Source organism: Cyrtonyx montezumae, unplaced genomic scaffold (genome assembly GCF_038088225.1).
Source record: "Cyrtonyx montezumae isolate F1298 unplaced genomic scaffold, pur_monq_1.0 scaffold_11, whole genome shotgun sequence".
NCBI lineage: Eukaryota > Metazoa > Chordata > Aves > Galliformes > Odontophoridae > Cyrtonyx > Cyrtonyx montezumae.
In genome coordinates, this window is record NW_027071837.1 from 1308879 (window position 1) to 1331490 (window position 22612).

Genomic DNA, 22612 nt, shown 5'->3' on the forward strand with positions numbered 1-22612 from the left:
AGGCCAATTCACTAGTAAAAGACACAAATGGGAAAACCAAGAAAACATTAATAAGTATGAAGTTATTACCTCTTAGATCAGTAAAATCTACATTTTCCACAGTATAGCATCAAGCTACTTCTCAGGCTACAACGGAAAAAAGTCAAAATATTAAAGGAGCAGATGTTTTCTCCATGGCCATTTATCTTACTTCCCTCAGATCAAATCTCATGAGATCCTGAGCTACAGCAGCATTATTACTACCTAAAAGCAGTCCATTTTCTGACATGTAAAAAGAATTCAGCTGCGAAGAAAAATGTTATGCTTTGACAGGAATACTTATTTAGCAACACAATGAATTTAAATGTAAAAATCCCACTGCTCACCAAGGCCAAGATGGGCCCTTGAGGTCACTGCTCTGGCACTCACAGGACCATAACCTAACTACTGCCCATTCCTGAAGGGTAAGACCCCAACATCTGACTTTGTTTTTTTCTTCTCTTCCTCCTCCTAGAGATCAGTGTTCCTCTCTAACACCACAAACATGCCCCTGTCATTCAGTACATGGTGTGCCAAGAGAGAGCTGCCGTGCCCCTTTCCCTCCTTCCCTTTCCATTCAGTCTGTACATTTAAAATGCTTTAAGGATTATATTTCCTTTGGCCGATGAACTTGTTTCAGCACTTGCCACAGAATGCAGAATTTCAGAGGAGCTGTTGCCATAACTTGAGACCAAAATGCCAAGTGTGGCAAGAGGCTCCATTGGAGGGCAGTCACCCATGCACAGCTCACACAGTGCTGCTGGGGGAAGGGAAGGGGCTCAGAGAAGGGTGACAGTTGGGACACATCCCACATGGGACCCATCACACTGCTCTGCCATTAACCACCACTTGGAAACTGAGCTGGGTGAGAGAAGCGCTCTATTCGTAGGGAAAGAAGAACAAGAACACAAGCAGAAAGAACCACTAAAGAGTTGAGGGAATGGTACTGATGGTGCATTTCACTCTGCTGATGGGGAAAATACACGCACACACAAAAAAAGCTTTTCTCCAATGCAAAAACAAAAAAAAACCCAACCTTCCTTCTTCAGTTTTTACATAGAGTGGGCATCCTTTGTGAGCTTGCAAGCTAGAGGCAGAAAGCTGGGGTTCCCACACTGCTTGGGGCCGGGGGGCTTGGTGGACAGGACTTGCTGTCACCCATCACTGTGGGCTGAACAGGGCTGACAGCAAACCCTGCTTGCAGGAGTCCTGGATGAGCTTCTGCACCGCACTCCACAGCTTTCCTGCAGCAAAAGCCAGGGGAAAAAACATCCAGCCCAGAAACCACTGTCTCGCCTTCTTAAGGAAACGTTAAAAGAGAGGGGGGAAAGAACTGTGTGTGACTGGACAACCTCCAGGCTGTGCATACATAGCTTAACTGTAACCCGAGCATAATGGGTGTCTTTTTCTAAGCGAAACCGGTGCCAATGCTTACAAATCCCTGTTTGCAGTTTTATGGCGCGAGAGTTGCGGTCGATATTCTCACGTAAAATGTAATACTATCATCATGTGCCAAAACGCTAACTGAAAAGATTCATTATTTTGTAATTTAATACCTTATAAATTATGTGGAGATCAGATGTTGACTGACACTCGCATCTGCTAGGATAGTTCTTGAGTAATTCTTGTCTAGATCGGGTATACCAAGTAAACGCTCTGTGTTTTGTGTTTAAATAACCAATTATGCATTCAGAGACAAAAATCATTTTCCAGAAGCTGGTAAAGCCAGGTTGGAAGGAACGTTGGGGGTAAATGAAAAGTGGATTCACAGTTTTTCTGGCTAACATGTGGTGTTCTTTCTCCCATCTAACAAAAGGCTGCTGTCAGCAAGCAGCACGCACCAGAAGTGCAAGTTCCAAAGCAAAAATCAAATTAATTAGAAATTAACTCCTTATCTAGCTGGAGTGGGGCAACAGGATGCAGCAGGCCTCTCAGATGCTGAACATATAGCATTAACCAAGGGTTCCACCTCTGCCTGCCAGCTCAGTTGTTCCTGACCCCCTGCCTTCCTTATGCAGTTCGTCTGCTGCAAGCTCTGCTGGGTGAGCTGAAGCTCTGAAAAGCAATCTCTGCCCAAACTCACCTCTGTGCACACACATCTATGCGCTGTGATGTGCTGGTTAGAGTTTTCGTGGTGGGTGTCATGACCCGAGGAAGCAGGGCTTTGTATGACAGCCACCACAAAGGTCTCATAGTAGGATTTTTTAGTATCACAACAGGCTCTTCATCAGATAAAGGTGTCCAGTAGCTTGTGTGAGAGGATAAATCCTCCCAGCTTTGTAGTGTGAACTACTCTGGCTCAAATCTGTGAAATGCAAAGGGGAGGATGCAGCACAAGTAACGCAGAGATTGTACACTGCCTCCTTGTGTGAGAAGGATGAGAAATCTGTCCCTCAGCAAGCAAAGCTGCTCCTCCTCAGTGCCCACACAGCCCCACTGTGAGCATTCTGCCTCTGGGTCCTTCCAGGGACACCCCAGGGCATTTTGGAAGCTGTCCCTGTGGTGCTGCATGTGGCACACTGGGTCTCACTGCCCTGCACGCACCACGCTCATCTTCCCTCTGACCAACAGCAGACGAAGGAGCGGGGGAACCTATCACCCTGATGGGACTTTACAACACCTTTGGCAACCTCCTTGAAGGCCAGTGTCCCTGCACAACCCCCAGCACTGCTCCGTGGCTCTCAGTGGGTGGATTTGCTGTAAAACAGGCAGGAAATGACCATCTTGGAAACACTGTCTCAGAACAGGGAGCAGCAACAAACAACACTGCTGTGAAAGAGCACTTACACAGAGCTCTGTTGGGAGGAAAAAAAAAATACTCCGGAAGAGCACAGTCCTGGAGAGGAGTGTTTCCACAGCACACCACAGAGATGCTCAAACCGTCAGCACTGCAGCCTGCAAAGCCCAAGCAAACAGGCTGAGCCATGGGGAGCTGCACAGAGGCAGCTGTCCTGCCAGCACGGTGCTATGCCTCCCCCCAGCACACAGTGACCCTAGGGCTCCTCTGCAGCCCAAAGGACAGGATGCAAACCGTCCTTGGGGTGGGATTTAAGGGCAGCAAACACAACAGCCCTTGTTGCAGTAAGCAGATCATGCTGCTGGGCATTAAGGGGCACAGCTATTCTGTGCAAGATTACAAGTCCCAACCCTGCTTCTCCCCATCTAATGCCGATGTTAACTTTGAGTGCTGACCTCAAGCTCACCCATGAGCCCCATCTGGGTATAAGTGGTACATAGGGTCTCTGACACAGCTCCAAATACCACAAGGTGTTGCACTGCAGAGGTGTCAACATTTGGAAAGTTAATCTTACGGCAGATTCAACGATGCACACAAACCAGGGCCTCAAAAGGGAGAAAGATCTGTGCAGAACATTTACTTCCCACAGCAGCAATCAAACCCTTGCCTCCAGATACCAATCCTCTCCACTGGGATCTTCATTCTGTCTTTGCCCTGCAAACATCCACGTGTGTCAGTAAGGGCTGCTCCTGCAGTGCTTTTGCTGGGGGTGTGATATTGCAGTGAGCTTGCACCAGCAGAAGCAAAGCTGCCAGGCAGAGCCAATGCAGCCCCAAGCAGAGCCTTGAGCAGGGCAGGCTGCTGCACCCTGCGGCCGGGGGGGTAGAAAGGGAGACAAGACAACAGGCAACACTTCTTAAGCTCACCATTTAACGCAGCGATTTTGCTCTCATTTCACAGCAAGGAAAAGCACAGCACAGTTCCTGTTTTTCCTACAGAAAAACGCTGCTTTGCTTAAAAATAATAACATTGCCAGCTAATCTCAGTCCTTACATTGCACCTCTCCCATGCAAAAACAGGCTCACAAAGGCTGGGACAGGAAGGGAGTCAGGCAGTGAGGCTTTAGGGTCGCCGTGTGCAGGTTTTCCCCGAATACTTGGCTGTCGGGTACCTAAGACAGCCCCACAGTGGCTCCTCCCTCTGCCTGTGGGATTTGACCAACGCAAATATTGCACAGAAATGAACAGCACGCATGTTCTGCCCTGCTTGCTCTTCTATAAATGTGAGTGTGCATGTGTGTGTATAGCAAAGCAGGAAAGTATTTTCCAGAAAAACAGCACGTGCAAGCATGCTCATTTATACCCCACTTCTGCAAATACATATTAGCTGGAACAATACTTAAACTGAAGGTTTTCTGCAGACCTCTTGAGAAAGACAACTGCACCCATCACACATGGAGAATTCCCTGGAAACCACAACCATGGGAAGCTGCTTTTTCCTTTGGTTGTACACACTCAGCTTCATCTGAGGTACTGCATCCCCCCAACCCCCCCAGCAAACAACTGCCTTCCTCACTGCAGAGCCCAAATCGTGCTCTGTTTTCACTTTGCTGTCTGAACCTGTTTGGTTTTGCACTTCAGCTCTTGTACTATCAAAGCACCTTCTGCTGATAGAGCAGTGTGTCCTTGGGAAGGAAATAAGCGGTGCTGTTAAAAGCATCCTTTAAAGCTATCAGTGGGCCTGCAGCTGAGGAGGGGCAGTTATCACCTTATCCTTGTTTGGCACAGCAGGAGAGCTCGAGTACTGTTACAAGGCCAAAGAAAAAAGGGATCTGGATAAGCAGTGTCAGGAAGCGAGTACAATTGTCTGAGTTGAGGAGGAGTCCTTGTATGTGCCAGACTGCCATGGCCACAAGCCAGACTTGGAAGCAGAAATCTCAGGACTGGGCATTTTGTCTATTTAAGGCTATTCAGTCACACGTGGATTTTTCCAACACCACAACCTCAGACTTGGCGTGATCCAGTCCTCCAGTGATGGGCTGAAGGATGTGCTACGCTGAAACTCACTGTGAGCAAATGCTTTTAAGAGTAAAACAAACAACACAGCAAACTCATTTAGTTACCCAGATACATCCCATAGGAGACCCCTCAGTACCCAACCCACCAGAAGTTAAACCAGGGTAGCCCTGCAATAAGCAGGAGCATCGTGCTGCAAGCCGACTACATCCAGCGTTAACTGCACCTAACAACTAAAGCCACCCATCTTCTTCCCACTGACAAGGCGTACACAACATGATGCCACATGAGGGGAAGGAACTTGTTGCTCATTTTAAGTGGATGCTCAGGTGTAATTCAACTGACAGCAGTAGTCTGCAGGGTGATGTGTCCCTGCTAAGCACAGATCCCCCTGCCCTGCTTCAGAGCATGCAGATGTGCCCAGAAGTTTGCTCATCCCTGGGGAGACTGCTTGAGAGCTGCCCCCTGTGCATGCCAGCTGGGATGCAATTTTCACCCAAGGTTTTAAAGAGCTACAAATGCAGAAAGGCAAGAAGCAAACACGGTAAGAAGTCCGTGGTTGTTAATGCATCCCAAATAATTCTGTGATTTCTGGGGGTTGTATGCATTTTGGAGGAGCGGGGCTGAGAGAGAAGAGAAAGTCCGTGCTCTGAAATCAGAGCACGATTTCCCCAAGCAGCACATGGACCTGAGCCTTGCTCAGGATTTACATCTACTCGCCAAGCCAGGGTGGGGGGGCAGCCAGCCCCCACCTGAGCTCAGAGCAGCACTGTGCTCTAGTCCCCATAAATCCCAGCTCTCGGCAGGGGCTGCTGGCCCAGGCTCAGCACTGAGCTAACACAGCCCCTTGTTTCCTCCAGCCTTGGCTCACACCTGGGCAGCCCGGACAGCCAGCAGCACGTCCTCCCACAGAGCACCAAACCTCCACACATCAGGTGCTTTGCAAACAGCTTCGCAGTCCGATGGGTTTATTTTTGATTGCACACGGAGGTTTTTGAACCAGAGCAAGCTGGAAAGGAGCTTTCCAAACAAGTTGTGCCTGTCATGCATCTTTGGCTTCAGGAGGGAAGAAAACCACCGCTCGTTACCAAAGCCATCGCAGTGAGTCACAGCCCCGCAGGACGAGAGCCATCTGACAACAATAGCGATCTGGCAGTTTGCATCTGCGAGTTAAACAAGCTCACGCGCCCTAAAAATAAACCTGCTAAGCTGCTGAAGTCGTATTTTCCTACCAAATTTCCTGCTGAGCTGTTCCAGCCATCATTTGACCACATACTGCCTCATTGATAGACCTTCGTGGTTTATTGCAGGCAGGGAGATTTAATTAGCAAGCGAGGAAGCGAGGAATTCCTGTTGGTGTTTTTTCACAGGGGGAGTTGGAGGGAAGAACAAATGAGACAAATTATGAACGATGTGTGCCTTTTCCTGGCATCAGAACCACCTCAGGATAAATGCGATCCTACGAAACACACCTCCTTCCTCCTCAGGTCTCTCTTCCTTCCCTTCATACAGCGTGGTTTAAATAAAGAAACATCTGCAAAAACTCTGCAGCAGATGAGCCTTAACCAGATGAAGATAAACACACATAGGTGGGGTGCACAGAGAGGTGCAGGACAGCCAGGGCTTTGTGAGCAAGGGGTCCCAGGCACTGGAGCTGCAGAACAGAGCTGGCAGGGGCTTCACAGAGCCAAGTGCCTGTTCCCAGTGGGGAAACGTGCTGCAGCACAGACACAGCACGGGGAGAGCTATGGGAAAGTACACGCTGAATATCACAGTACGAAAATGAATACACAGACAACTCCAAAAAAAAAAAAGGAAATGCTTCGAGACAATCTAGGTAGCAGACATAAGGGACAAGTCGCTGATAATGCAAAGATATTTGTGGTGTGAGCAGCACACAGCCAGAATTACCCTTCGGTTCCAGAATGACTTTTTTTTTAATGCGTGGGAGCTCTCAGAAGCAGACCCTGTCTGTGTCTTCCTGTCTGGGCTTAGGGAGAATCCAGGGCAAGAGAGTCCCAGCCCCAAGCAGGAGTTTCTCTGGGAAATGAGCTATCGGGGTTCCTGTGCCAGGAGGTGCTCTCTGGACACCTCAGGAGAGCTCAACCTCCCCTGATGCCAATTGAAGACCCAGTTTATCTGCAGCCACCTTAATTCATGCCGTGCTGTTTTGCTGTGCCACCAGTGCAGCAGCACTACAGCTGTGTCTGTGCCTCGAACAGGAAACGTACATCACAGGGCTCTGTGAGCAGCAGCTGCTGCTGTCAGTGCTTCCCCAGCTCCCAGCACTGCTCCTTCCCCTGCTGTTCTGCTAGATGTCCCACCTGGGGGGGATGGATAATGCAGCACACATAAAGCAGCTCCTCATAAAAACAGCTCCATTCCACTGCTCCAGGAGAGATATTTCATCTGGTGGAGCTGAGCAGACAGTTGCAGCTGGAGGGGGATGAGACCAATGCCTTGCACTGAATATATTTTTACTGGCTTGGTCTCCCTTGACTGCTACAGAAAGAAACCTGAGGGCTCTAGGAAAGGACTAGAGATCAAATTTGCTTCCTTTTCTTGAAGAGTTTAAAGCAAAAGCACTAGCCATGTATGACTGCAGTGGATGAAGACCAGAGACAGGGCCTGGTATCCCTCTATCACTGACATTACACTGGATTGCTTCAGCTACAGAGTTCCAGAGATGTGTTAGAGGGCACATGTGCAGGAAGAACATAACCAGATAATTGCTAACATGCTTGGCCGAGGGCTGCAAGGACTCCAGGTCCTGAGCAGAGCCAATGAAAGCTGTGCTTCTCAGCTGCGTAACGCCAACCCAGAGCCATGAGGTGCTTATCAGATCGAGGCAGGTTGTGCAGCTCAAGGTCACAGCTCGCTCTGCACAGAGCAACGTGGCTGGGCTAAGGAAAATGGTGCCTTGGGATCATAGAGCCCCCAGGATTGGAAGAGAACTCCAACCATTCAGATGTCACCAATATTTCCTCACTAAAGCACATCCTTCAGTACAACACCTAAATATTTCTCGGTCCCTCCAGGGCCAGTGACTCCACCAGCTCCGTGGGCAGCCTGTTCCAGCCCCTGACCACTCCTCTGGAGGAGAAATTCAGTCCATCCTTTTCTCCAGTCAATACTGCAGCGGTGAAGCCACTATCACAGCATCTCACACAATAGTTCCAGACCTCAGGTGATCACAGATCACCAGGTTGCCTTTTTCTCAGGGAAAAAACACTGATAGGCAGCTTGTTTCTGATGGGCACTACTTCCTTCACAATGAGAACATGAAAAGCAAGTGAGGGAGGAAGCTCCATATGAACAGACAAAACATTTCAGCTAAGGGAACACGGGAGAAACCAAAAGGCAAAGGGATGCAGATAATCTAGGAATTGAATTATTGCATTAGCCAGCAAGCTCCTGTCACGTTTGGAAACCATCCTAAAAAAGTCTATTTATTCCCAGCACCGCAGCAACAGAACATTGGTTCCCATCAGCTCCCCTTGCACTGCAGCCACACTTGAAGTCTTGTGCCTTGAGCAGGAAATCAGGGAAGGAATTTTGATTATAAGAGAGCACAGCTGAAGATGTGCCTTGGGATAAAAAGACTTCTCAGCCAGCTCCTTTTGTTTCTCAGCTCAGTCAAGCCCTAATCCTGTACATAGAGCCTGGCAAAGTTGGATTTCCATAGCAACTCTTTCATAGGACAGCAGAGGAAGCTGGCAAAGGGGAAAGGTCATGATTTAAATACCTTCTTGCAGTTGCTACTACAAGAAATTGGATGCCAAACACACAAAATCAATTGGATTTTTAAGACTGATCTATTTACCAAAAAAAAAAAAGCCTCCTCCAGTGTGAAAACCAATCCTTTTAGGATCCACACCTTGGCCCCACCCAGCATCCTACACTCCTTCACTGTCTTGTTTCTCAATGATCACAGCCCCACTGCATGCTTCAGCTCAGGCCAAGCTGTGACACAGGACTGAAGCTGACTCTTAACACAAACTTCACAGTCCCATGTCACAAAGCCAAAGGGAAAAGTCACCTTTAGAGAGCTCTGCTGAGCTGTCCCAGAACTATTACAGACTTGGAAGAGTTGAGCCCTAGTTCAGAAGCCATGGCAAGATGCCTGATCGATGCATACTCTACTTTATATATAGAAATTGAAACTGTTTGCATAAGGTGTTTTTTCCACCAACCGTGGAAACAGCAGTTTTTCCTTTAAGAAGCAACAAAAGCCCCACAGATGCTGCTCTGAGCACTCAAACAGCAAGAAAAAAAAACAATGCCAACAAGGTATTAAGTGCACACAGCCCTGCAGTACAGGCACGGAGCAGCAAACCACCACCTGCCCTTAGCACAGGGCTTCGTGCACGAGCACGGCTGCAGCATCCACTGTCACAGCTGAATGCTGATGCATCATGTTTTTCCCCCTCTCAAGGCCAACATTTCCATCTAGCAGCAGGAAGGAGGCAGATGGACACTGCTTGGCTGTGAGTGCCCAGGCGTGCTGGGCACTATTTCTGATGCCCAGTCATCCCACTGTGACCACTGAATGTCACTAAGACACCAACAAGTTTGACTTCCATTCCGAATCCCTAAGGCACCAGCTTTACACAAAATACAAAGCATCTTTTCCTTCCAGCTTTTGTGAGCACTAAAAGCACGGTGTGTCTGAAAGTGGCATCTTCACAGCCAGCACCTGTCTCCTTACCTGCACTCCAGAGGCACGATGCTCAGCAGTATGGGATGCAGTCACTGAGTGATGCCAGACAGGGTCTGCAGACCGACACGACTCCCTGCACACACTGCAGGACTGATGAGACAGGGCCAGGCAGGAGGGTCACCACAAAGCTCTCTGCCCGTGGTCTGTAGGAGGATCCTGGAAAGGAACACACTCATTAGCAGCCTCTATCTGGGCATGTGTTGCTCTTCGGGCACAGAGATGTCAGCTGCTCTTGGGTCCTGCTTACAGTCTTACTCTATCTTTGGAGATTAATTCAGTCCTGGAAATACAACTAGATTCTGTCTGGCAACTCATGGTCCCAAAACACTAAAGTTGCCGCCTAATTTGATTTTACCCAATTAAATGCATTACCCTGCATTAAGGAATCAGAACTAAGCCTGACATCAGCTAACACAGGTAGGACGGACATCTTGAACTGAACACTTCCACTTAATCATAAGGTTGAAGAGAGAGAGACTGAAGTCTTCCAATGTCCCCAGAGAAACAGAGATAAGAAATAACAGACAGGGAGAATGGGACAAAGATACAAAGGTGCCAAGTGAGCTCAGGCAAATAAGAAGTAGTAGTGCAGAAGTAAACCTGTAAAAGCTCAAGAAAAGGAGAGCAGTAACTGGAGAGAAAAGACAACAGGGCAGAAGAGGAAAGTGGTATAGGACAGACAGGAAGGAAAAAATCTAGAACATAAAACATGAAACTGGAAGAAAGGTTAAACCATTGTGAGTCACTTGTTTGCAGTCCCCCAGCCATCACATGCTGAAGCTCTCCCACAGGGCGGACACTCCTGGGTCCAATTTCCCCTGTGAAATCCCACATGCAATGATGTAGCTTGCCCAAGAGGGCAGACCTCAGCCCCTGCATGCACATACACAACAATTCCTAAACAATCACCTCTCAGCAGGCATTCACTGGGGTGTTATTCTGCTACAAGTTTATTACAAAACTGAATCCAGTTAATTTCATTTATTCTCTCCTATCAACGTGACCTGAAGCTTTCCCCACTCACAGAAGCCACCCAAGGCCATATGGGAACACCAGCTCTGCATGAATTCCCAGAACACTCACACTCCTCCTCTCCTGCTCATCCCACTGCAAGGATGCTACAGCAACACACTCTGCGGGAGACACCTGGGAATAACTTCTAGATCTGCATTTACTGCCATTTAGATTAGGGCTTCTTCAAATAACCTCTTTGAGGCTGAAAGCACTTTGCTAAGACTTGCTCACAGCATCTTTGGGTCTTCAGCTGCCTCTTCCAAAGGTAGAACAGAGCTTAAACAATTTCCTATTCTTTTACTGAGTACAGATCTCAGAGCTTTTATTTTTGTAAGGCAATCATTGTAAAAGTCTGACTCTCACAAAGATGCTCCTGGTTTTGTTGGGGTCTGTTTACAAGGAAAGCATTCCCCAGAGACAAGTGACTGCATCCACATGGCCAGTTCTTCTCCAGTGCTTAGAGAAGCAGGGCTGTGCTCTGCCCTTATGTAACACAGGAGAAGCTGCCCAAGGTAATGGCCAAGCTTATGGCAACAAAACCAGAAGCTCAGCTGTGAGGGCTGGACCCAAAACCACTCGGTGACACCGGGATCCTAATCCTGCTGAGAGCAGCAGCAGAGGGCAGCCGTGGGACACGGAAGGAAGATGCAATCAGAAGCAAAAAATACGCAGGGCTGAGAGTTTCCTTCCACAAATTCATCTCCCGACAGAAAGCTGAGGTTGTCTTTAGGGGAAAAATACTGTTGGTACTCAGGTGACCCCGTGAGTAGAGGAAATAAGGAAAAACAATCATTAAGGGGCCTTAAAAAAAAAACTCAGCTCATCCAAAATCATCATCTTCAGGTCACTTCAAATCCTAATGAGGCCCACTGCCACGATTTATTTCCCCACATCCACTCCTGAAGGTGCTCTCCATCTGAGCTGCTTTTTGCCCCTCCCTTGGCACATCCCTCTGATGAAATGTCTGCCGCTCCAAAGCCCCAAATGGCTTTCCCCATTGCATCACCTTGAGCTAGAGAAGAACTAGGAATTAATTGCATTTTTATAGAGGAAAGGAGGATGAGATTTTGGGCACGTGGAAATAAATAGTTCATTCATTTCTTGCAAGCCACCATAAAGAATAAGGATTAGAAGTTTGCATAATGTTTTAAATTAAGTACTGTGACTGTTGCTTAAGGCACATACTGCCATCGTGTGTTGAGGAAGGACAACGAGAGAGAGCTCCGACCTGAGCAGCTCCGTGGCTGGAAAATCACTACTCCGTCGGATCCTCAAGCCACCACATGACATCAGCTGCCCTCTGGCAATAGCTGCCCATTCTCATCACTTCTCCAAGCAGTTCAGCTCCTTTTCCCAACTGAACTCTAAAATTCCTCTGTAGAAATAGTGGGTTTTTTAGCATGCATCCTCGGCATGCAGCAAAACACTCTGCTTAAATAGACGTAGAGAGAAGTAAAATGAAAGTACAAAGAGCAAGAAGAAAAGAATTGGTCTACAGCTGATGTTTTAAGCAGCTCCTCTCACAGGCATGGCATCTCTCCACCCTGCTGCAGACCTAGGAGCAAGGCTCCAGCTGCACCTGCCTTCCAACAGTCCCCCTCCCCATGTCACCACGCTCCATCCTTGCCATAAGCAGTTGCCCACAGATTATCAAACTGCTCTTGGAACTGCAGTTCGGAGTCACTCTTTGACAATAACACTTTTTGTTACTATGGTGGCTGAGACACAGTTACACAGTGACCTATAGATGCTGGGAATTAGAGTGAGGCACTTGAGAAAGGTACTGAACACACTCGGTGACTTTCCTTATTACTCCCCTGAACCAGAGTGCCATCATCTGAGAGGAAACTTGGTCATTCTAGGGATGTTTTCCAATGCTTACTGCAGCAAGATGGACAGACTGTTACTCAAGAAGTCTCAGCTCACCTCTTCATAACTGACTGGAGTTGATCAGGAACAGTAAGAGAGCGGGCAATCTGAAAGACCCCTGATTCACATGAGAGCTGATGTGAAACTGAGCTCCCAAGCACACCCAGAAGCTGTTAGCGCTGAGAGAAGAACCACCTGTCAAAATGTAAACCCAAACCAAATGATTTATTCTTTGAGGTTTGCAAGAACAAAGTTCTTTCTGCCCCCTCCAACTTTCACACCTCTTAGAAAGACATTACGTCATTCCACATTGAAAGTACTGGCGGTTTGCTTGGACCCCACTAACGTCACTGTCATAGCATTGGCTTTTTCCTTTTCTAAGGACCTATTCTAGCTCTATTCCTACTCAGGCTGCAGTGCTTTTTTGCTTTACTGGGAGCTCCGTGGACAAGACTCACTTACATGGCTCATTCTAGCAGGAGCTACCTGCTAGCAGCCAGAAATCTTCTGTGGTAATAAAGGGAACTGTTCTAGATAAGACTCCCTAGAGGAGAAGAAAGGGAAAACTGGGGAAACATATGTTTGAAATTCACTTATTAACATTTATTAATTGCTAACAAATCTTCAGAGAACACATCTCACCATAAGCAACAGAAGGACATGCTTTTGCACTGAAAATTCAAATGGAGATATGGATGTAACAGCTACAGCCACATCTTTAATTCTATCAAGAGCAAAAGAAGGGTGGGAGGGAGAAAGAATAAAAGAGCTGAATAGGTGGAACAGAGCCTGGAGGCCTGAAACTGGAGCTGGTTGTGAAGGATTAAGACTTTCCTAGAGAAAGATGAAAGATTTCAGAGGCAAAAGAAAAACGTAGATGAGAGGTAAAGGAGATGAAACAGAAAATAAAATGAGAGCCAGCACTGCAGAAACAGGACTGGAAACAAGTGGGCAGTGTAAAGATAAAGGAGTTCTTCCTGTGTAAGGGAGAGGTCTACAGCACTGAAGAGAGCAAGGAGACAAATACTGGTTAGGAGAGAAATGAGAAGAGACTGAGGGATTTATGAAAACTGGGAGAGGGAAGGTAGGGGAAGCCAGTGAAGAACAAGAGGAGGAAGATGGAAAGGAGCACATCTTTGTTACCAGGAGAGCTGCATGGAGGGCAGCAGCAGCACACAAGGCTGTGACACTGCATGGGCTGACAAAAACAAGAAGTGTCCTCAGGTTCAGTTAACAGACTCCTTCCTTCAGAAACCATCACTGAGGCACTGGGGCTGCTGGCAGGGGTGAGTCCTCACCACAGGCAGCCCTGGCTGCAGACACCCACTGCTTCCCCTCTGCCGCCATGGGGCCGCCAAGGTGGCCACAGGAGCCCTTCCACCCCCAGCAGAGCTCTGTGAGCAGCAGCTGAGGGCAAATGGTCCCAGGGTAACACTTGGCTGCACACAGAGCAGGCAATGCCCCATCACTTGCTCCTGGAGGCAACTGGGAGCCCCACTGCTGCCTTTTTCTCCATTCCCACCACACCCTGCCCACGTCAGCCACCATTTCCTCAGAGGGTATCACCATGGGGAGAAGCCAGGCAGCACAGGGTCCTCACACTGGGCCTACAGCAGGGAAAGCTTGGCATTGTTATCTTTAATTAGAGCAAGATAATTCCCCTATCCAATTATAGGGGAAAAAGACAATTCTGGTGCAGTTCCACACGTGCCTTATTTCCAGCTCCACATCTTCTCTTCAAACAGTTCAGGACAGGGACAGATTTCAATGACACATGTTGAATGCTATACATACGAATGCTTTCATTTCACTGAATTGCAGTAGTAGACACTGTAGCCTGAGGCAAATAATTGCCTGCCGAAGATGCTTTAGAATCTGAAGTGGAACTGAAGCTTATTGTTACAAATAATCACATAATTAGGTTAAAAGGGAAATAAATCTTCACAAAGTCAAGTTCCTTCCTGTTCTGAACACACGTGTGCAGCAAAGGAAAGTTCATTTAGCCTGAGCTTAAAGCTGAAAAATAGTCTTAAAATAGCAAGCGAGCCCAAGAAGATAATAAGTCATAATTACAATTAACCCTCTAAACACAAGCACATGAAGCTGAAATGAACTCCACAGCCATGTCTGCTTTGGAGCAAGAAGTGGGTTGGATGTTGGCAGGGAAGGAAGCCCATCACCAGCAGTTTCACAGATTAAGGAAGAACAGCAGTGACACAGCTGTAAGGGCACAGGTTGAAGGAGAACAGTGCTCAGTTCCTGCTCTGACCCCCTCAGACACACCACGATAGGTCCAAGTGGCTTTTGGAAGCTCACTGAGGCAAAAATTAGGACCTTAAATCCAAAACCACGATCCTACAGCCTTGTACAGAGCTGCCTGAGCTCTGTAGGTGGTTCTGATCTCAAGCTTCCAGTGGCTCCAGACAGAGCATACGAGGCAACTTACACAACCTTAAATGCTAGTTAGTCATTTAGGCTTTCCCTTTAGTCCCTAAAGAAAAACAGACAAAATGGCAAAGCTTATCTTTGAGAGCAGGCAGTTAAAACAGTCACACCCTAACCATACCATTTCTCCTGGGTAACTAAAGGAGCCAAGAGCTCTGCTGCATGCCTGAAGTCATGGAAATCATCAACTCTACATTTGCCTAAAGCAGTCTTAATCAAGTGCAGAGCACTCTTTCGGGCCCCAACAGGATCCCTACCAAGTCTTTAAGGGCTCTCCCCGGGGGCTAGGTACCTGCACTGCATGGCTGATGTCCATCCTAGTGGTGTCACCAAAGATGAGGCTGAAGGTAAGCATAGCTGCACTCAAGGACAAAAAGAAGCTGGGAGTCTTGGCCTTGAGCTTAAATAGGGCCATGGCAAGCGTGGGTAGCCCAGGTGAGTCTGTTAAGGGCTATTAAGGGATAGCATAATAATGAGCATAGTGAGTTTGTAATTGGATGCAGCTGCTGCCAAGCATCACTGCTATGAGGTTTTTGCCTGTAGAGCCCTGCAGCCTTCCAGACTTCTATGCAAGACACTGAGTCACTATTACATCAAGCTTCCTTCTGGCAGGCCCCTAACAACCCTTCTTCCCTTTCCAGCAAACCCAAGTTCTGTTAGCACAGTAGATGCCTCTTCTGTCTCCTCACCACCACCACAACTTTGACCACAGTCAGAGACTGCGGCCTTGTAAATGTGGGGCTGACCCTCAGCAGATCTCCCTGGCTTCCTCAGAGCACAGAGACAGGATGCACCTGGTGACAGTTTTTGGTGACAGTTTTCATCTCCCGCTACTCCGGCTCTGCAGCCTCCTGCGTGCTGTTGTACACCACGTAGCCTACCCACTGCATAGCTGAGGTAGGGAGGAGACCCTGCAAAAGCAGGGGAGGTTGAGAGGGGCATGGATTACCACTGCAGGAACCATCAACCACAACCCCAGCAGCAGCAGGAGCCAAGACCCGAGCAGCTCCTGACAGAGCTGTGGGACTGGTGTCCCTACTTCTTCCTGGCCACCTGAGCAGCTCCCCAAATCCTCCAGTGGTGCTTGGCACGAGGCTTTGATCCACTTCATCTGTAGCCCTTCTCAGACTCTTTTCCAAGACTGCTTAGAAAAAAAAGCTCTAGTCAGAGCAAAGGAAGGATGGCACAACCCAGGAGCCAGCCCTAGTGACCGTCAGGTTTGGGACAGCAAGCACAGAAAAGAGGAGAGTTTCCTGTCCTGCAGTGCAAGGTGTGCATCCCAGTGCCCTGCCAGCTGACTCTCTAGAGATTGGATAGAGAGCCAGCTGCTGTTTTGGAAGTGATTTGAGACTGCTGTAATATGTTGGACACATTCTGGTTTAATGAAGGGTAAAAGGGCCTAAAGTCTATGAAGACCTTGCAGAGCTGTGAGACGATGTGCTGGTTTGTCACGGCTGCATCCATCAGCAGAGCTGCAGAGCAGTGAACTTCTGCACGTGGGATTCTCTTGCTCGGGCAGGCAGCTGCAGAGGCAGAGCTGCATAAACACTGATGAGAAAGGCTGAGTGGATAAGGAGTCCAAGAACATGAGAAATCAGAAGCCTTTTGTCTCAGTACTTCATATTTCTTGCTCTCTTGGTGCAAAATAGAGCTAATAGCACTGCCCTGCCTAATGCTGAACACATTCAAGAGCACTGGATGCTCAAATAATCCATCAGGGATGTTACATAAGTACACAAACGAGTCTATACTGCATCTCACGACTCAGGAAGGTCTCAACCTGCTGTTTGGGGAGCCAGTAACAGTCACAGCTGCATGAAACAGCGTGGGCTGTAAAGCTGCCCACGGCACTGTGATAAATACAAGGAGGCAGCGCAGCACAGAGCTGTGCTGTTACAGCCACACTGCTCGTTGTGCTGGAGCTGAGGTCTGAGCACAGTGCTCACACCAGCAGCCATGGCTGGTGTGGGTCCCAGCTGGGGCAGCCACACTTCAGTCTAAAAGATGCAGTGGGGAGTGCAGGATAAGTTTACACGAGAGGATAGAGGGCTCCCAGGCACATTGCTCTGAAGCAAAAATGTTGAGAACAAATGTGAAATCTCTGTGGATTTGTACCAGGTAAACCTGCTGTTGTGCAGCTGCTTGTTTGGCGTTCTAGTGTTAGTAGTTTTTTGCCCAAATTTACTCTTTTAACAAGAAACAGGCTGAGAGAAATGTGGATTATTCTTAAAGCTCAGTTTGGTGACCTGCATGAGGACATCTCTCAATTGCTTTCACCAGTGATCACCTTTCCATCAGCAACCACATGGCCAAGCACTCAACATGATCTTGAACTAAGGACCTGGGCTTCCTAGAAGTGGTTTTGATCGAACAAAGGTACCAAAAACTGCAGCCACATACAGCCACCATTGCCCTGGACGACCCTCGCTGGATTGGGCTGTGCTCAGAGTGCAGCTGCAGAGATGCTTGAACTAAACAAATGGAAGCCATGACCTTGGCAGCTGTGGTGGTGCCCCTTGTCTGCAACACCAACGGAGCTGGCATTCAAGGTGGGCTCCCACCCACATCTCATACCACAATGGAGACTGCCCTCAATGCCACGCCTGTCATTTATTGCTTGTAAAAAGGAAGGGTACCTTCTCCACCCTTCCTTTCTCAGCTCTTCCACTTGTGCAGCCAAGAGTCCAAGACACACTGAGTCAATCGAAGGAGGGAGAGGTCACGCTGTAGGCTCAGCTTTTCCTCCGAGCTCCTTGCCTTGCTCTCCCCTGAGGCTGGAGGAGAATCCCATGAGATGTAATGAACAGAGCTTGCTTCAGTGTCCCAGCACCAGGCACAGCAGTGCCTGTTGTGCAAGGATGGGCCGACGTGCTGGCTCTAGCCCATGGCAGAAAGCAGCCACGTACGCCTTGGCCAGCTTCAGAAGAGAGTTATATATAGCTGTGCCTGCAGAATTAGCTATGAGATGAAGGGCAGCCGAGACTCAAACGTGTAATTTTCAAAATACAGCTGTAACAGATTCTCTTGGCTACGGGAGGAGACGAGTTCAGATCTTTATGTGAAAGGGCTCCCATTTAAACTGCACTCAGCAGTGGAATTTAAATGCCCTCCCTCCGTTTCTTGGCATAGAGGACAGAAAAACAATGAGTTCTCTCAGCTGCAGAGTTCCTCTGGCTTTAATCTATGTTTCAGGAAGAAAAAATAATGTTTTTTGCCATCGCCCATTCACTCCTCAGGAGAATAGGTTTAATTACTTTTACCACTTTTAACAAGAAACCATATTGCCAGCAAATAGCAAACATTTCCTGCCTGCAGGTTTGGCCAGACTGCATGTGAAGTCAGTCCTGACTCTCTCTCCCTGTTCTGCTGCTCAAAGCAGATTCCATCATCCAGTGGCTGTGCCCAGCACCGTCTCAGTGCCAGACTACACACGCTCACCATCCCTCTCTTCTCCTGCAAGCTCCCCTGTGCACTGCTCAGGATTTGCTCATCCCTTCCAGCACACAGCACTTCCTACCTGCCAGAGCTGTCTGAATGTGCACAGGTCACCCACGGCTGTGGTTGGAGTGGTGAAGCCCTCCCCAGCTCTGCCCATACTCCTCTCCTTCTCTCTGTGGAATTTGGCTGCTGCTCTGACACACTGCTTTGCAGCTGTATGCTCCAGGGAGGGCACCTCTTTCCTTCCTCTGAAGCATCTGCTGAGGCTGCTGACAGAAGGCAGGACACTGCTCTGATGAAGCACGATGCCTTCTGCTCCGTGGCAATCTAATAAATACACACTAATAGAGCTAACTTGAAATCCTGACTCCGACCGTTCAGCGCTTCTTCCAGTTGTTAGTTCTCCTTCCAGTCAGAAAGGAAAAAATAAGATTCCCTCAGATATCTTTGCACCCCAACACCTTTGTTCTGCTGAACAAAATTCTCACATCACCGTGCGTGCCTTGACCACAAACCAGGGCTGGTTTATTTTAAAAGAGCTGCCTCGTTGTTCTCAAAGGAGGACGGTTGCTCTGTGAGTACGTGAGAGGCAGCTCCCCGAGGCAATCTGTTCTGTCATCTACGGTGGCGAAACATGTTTTTATCTCGGTGCAGAGGTGCTGAGAAGCAGGGATGGGGGTGACATCGGTGTGGAAGAGGAAGCTGAGAACTGCTAGCAGGCCTGGGAAATGTCCGTGTTCTGCTCAGCAAGAGCAAATAGAAAAACACACCCTGAAGGGCTTCGGTAACACTCAGCAAGCCAAGCAGACAGGCAAACCAAAACCCACAGCCAGACAAAGCCTGCTAGCCCAACCTGAAAGGAGAAACTGCAACAGCCACAAGCAAAGCCCACCGCCAGCTCACAGCCAGAGCCCACGGCACACTGCGGGTCACTGCATTGCTGCCCAGGGGTCGGAGGGCTGCTGTGCTGCTTGGAGTGATGGGGCTCTGTGCAGTGCCCCGTGACCACGAGGCATCTTCCACTGAGTTCAGGGAGGAGGAGAATCAAGAAAGCATGCTCTCAGCCTGGAGAACAGGCTTCAGAGCACTTCTTCTCTTGTACTAATTCTTGGGACGTTCTACGCATGGAGCTCCCATGGAAGGTGTCAGATGAAAAGGCATTACCTCAGTCTCAAAGGTTTTCTGCCATAAATCCCAAATATCCTCAGAGGTCTTCGTTTTAAAGCAACCAAACCTGAACTTGATAACGCAGGTAGAAGCGTGAGAGATACTTGGTTCCTCAGGGGGTGTAGAGGTGTTGAGATCTGGCTGCTCAGCTGCAGTGTGCGTGGGAAGTCATCTGCAAGAGCTGTTTGTCATTAACACTGTCAATGTTGGCACACGCAGTTCAGAGGCACTTCTGTGCAAGAATTAAGCAGTGCATCAGCCCTAGGAACTGCGTGGAGCGTTTGCACTGTGTTCTGGCAGCTAGAGCTCTGCTCTCAGCCCCAGGGAGGCCTCGAGGCAGTGGGTCAGGCACAGTGCACTTTCCCTCTGCACATGCCACTATAATACAGAGAGGAAAATAAATTTAGAGTGACTCAAAGGAAACAAACATTTCCTTCTCCCTGCTCATTAGTCCTATATGTAATCCTTTATGCGTAACAGCAGAGACTAGACTCCAATCCTTTAGGGTAGACAATAATAGCCCAGCTTCAGCAGTGCTGTTTAGGGAATCAGTAGTCGGATAAAATCCAATTTATGGGTAGAAAATAATAAATAAAATAGAAAGTGAGAAAAAAGATAGAAAACGGTGATCAAGGATGAAAAAATAGATGCAGCTGAGTCGTGTCATCCCAGAAATTGAAGGGTGTACTCTGCTTCAAACATGGCAAAACTGTGGAAAGCTGAGATGTAATTAAGAAATTGTGTTGCATTTCCTCTTCAATTGTCACAGAAAGACTGTGTCTGGTGAGTGAAAGACAAAATCAAGCAAGAAAAGGGGGGGGAAGGGGATTAGGAGTCAGCCTAAATACGGGGATACTGGAGAAACCATCAGAAGGAGAAGTTGTGTCTGAAACGAATCTACAGGGCCAACGCACTGCCATTGCCAAGGAAATCTTGACTCCTCCGTCCAGACAAGACTGCCCATAACCACACAGGCTTACTCATTGCTTCCAGCACACAGACAGAGCTGACGGTCTCTGAGAGATGTGAGAGAAGGACAGCACACTCCAGGCTGGGAAGTGGCCCCAGCCCCGACACACATCCCCTTGGCTCCTGCCCTGCTGCCTCCCACCAATTTCAGAAGCCCAGATCCACCTTGCACCAGCCAGCATCTCCCCCAAGCAGAGCTGGAGCATGACTCCTGCTGTCGATGGCTTTGTGGTGGTTGCTGATGCCGTCAGACTTGTTTTTGTTCTCTGAAGGGGTTTACATCCTGATAGTTAGGCACGTGCCTAGATGCATGTTCATGTTTGTAAGGCAATTTGTCTTACACATCTCCTGAGCGACCTCTAACTGCACAAGTCCAGCAGAATGGTGGCAGCTCTGCACGATGGCTGGGGATGCAGACCTCCCTTGGGACATAACCCATGTCTAACAGTCCCACAAAGCAGATATGCAAAATGTTTCCACCACAGTCTGACTGCTCCCTGTTCATGTATCTGTATCCCCCCTGCACTCTCATCAACTCCTTTCCTGCCTGGGCTTTGGGTAGAGCTTTCCAGCCTGGATTCCTCTTGGCCCTGTGGGGGTCTTGGCTCCTCTTGGCTCCTTGGGCCTCAGCCTGTTGGCTGCTACATGCCTGAACATGGCTCTGAAGGACAACCAAGGAAGTTACAAAGGACTTCATCCTCTGTCAGCTGCAGGCGGCTTTGGTTTAGGGCAGAATGTAGGAGCAGATCTTGCAGGGGATCTGCATTACTGCCATGCCTCTGCCATTACTTCACTGCATCAGTGTAGTTGACTTGCTTTGGCTTTCAACGTCGCATGGTTTCATTTGTGTACCGACCCCATCTGTGGACGTTAGCAGTCTGACCTCAGTCTTGCCAAGTGATTCCTGTTTTTCGATTTATTCAAGTTCTCTGCTCAAACCTTTGCTGCTGTCTGCCCAGCTGAAGTGAAAGGGGAAGCACAGCCTGGTGTGATGAAGGACAAAAGCTGAGGGGCTCCTGGCTGAGGGTATTTTCCAGCCTAGGGAATCCCCCGTGGAATTAATACATTGGTTTTGTGTTCCAGTTCACACAAAGGTGCTTGCTTTTCACTTTGCAGGCAGCATTTAGGACACTGGCACACCAGTGGCTGTTGAAGCATCGTTGTTTTCCTTCCAGCCTTCTCAATGCCCACTCCTCTGCCTTTCTGTGCATGCCAGAAGCATGCTGTGTGCTCTGGTGCTTGTAGACAGCATCACATAACAGGTGAGAACTCCTCTGGCCTGTTCTTCTGAGAGGAAGTAATGCAAACATGCAACTCAGAGCCATGGATCTTCACACACTGCTTTTATGAACTTTCCACAGCAGAGCCAGGCTCTTCACAGCTACCAAACCTGCTGCCTCAGCAGGAGCAGGAGCTGTGGGCAGGAGGATGCCCCAGTGGTCCAATAAAGGTTGAAAACCTCATTTTCTGAAAGCCAGCTGCAATACTCATGTCGGTTCTCAAAGGCAACAACCTGAGGGCTGTTGCTGTTGTTGAAAGCTGTGCACCAGGTTCACATCATTAACGCTCTTCTTCTAATTGTCTTCCCAATACTAGATGGTAAGTCACCAGCACGTACAAGTTGCCACAGCTGGCAGGTGGCTGCTTGAGAGCTGATTTGGTTCCTTTGATATGGTGATCTGATACTGCGAGGTGGGAAAAATCTCCATGCAGAAGAGCATGAAGAGCTGAACCCTCACACAGTGCAGTCCAAATCCTCTCAGTGACACTGAGCCCTCCAGGAACACTGCTGGCAGCAAGCACACTGCTCCCAAAGCCAAGCTGGGATGCATTCAGGACATGGGCAGGTAAGGGAACACGTGCAGGAGTGCTGGAGCTGCTACTGAGCACGGGTTGCTTACAGCTGCACAGATACCCTTAGGAGCAGAACTTTCACCGTAGTGGGCAGAGCAATTAAAACCATCATGCTGTGATAAATAAGCAAGCATTCTCTCCAGGCCTCTCTCTCCTTTTCTTTCATCCACTCCAAAAAGCCAATGTACCACCTTGGGGGATTCTGAACTCTGAAGGACAGCAATGAGCTTTCAGCCCACACGATGGATAGACCTATTTTCAGTGGCATGGAAAATGCCCCTCAGAGGCTGTGGGGTGCTCCAGTGTAAGACACATCTCCTGCTTCTGAGTTTCTGCTGAAAGAACAGAACTTCAGAAATAAACAGC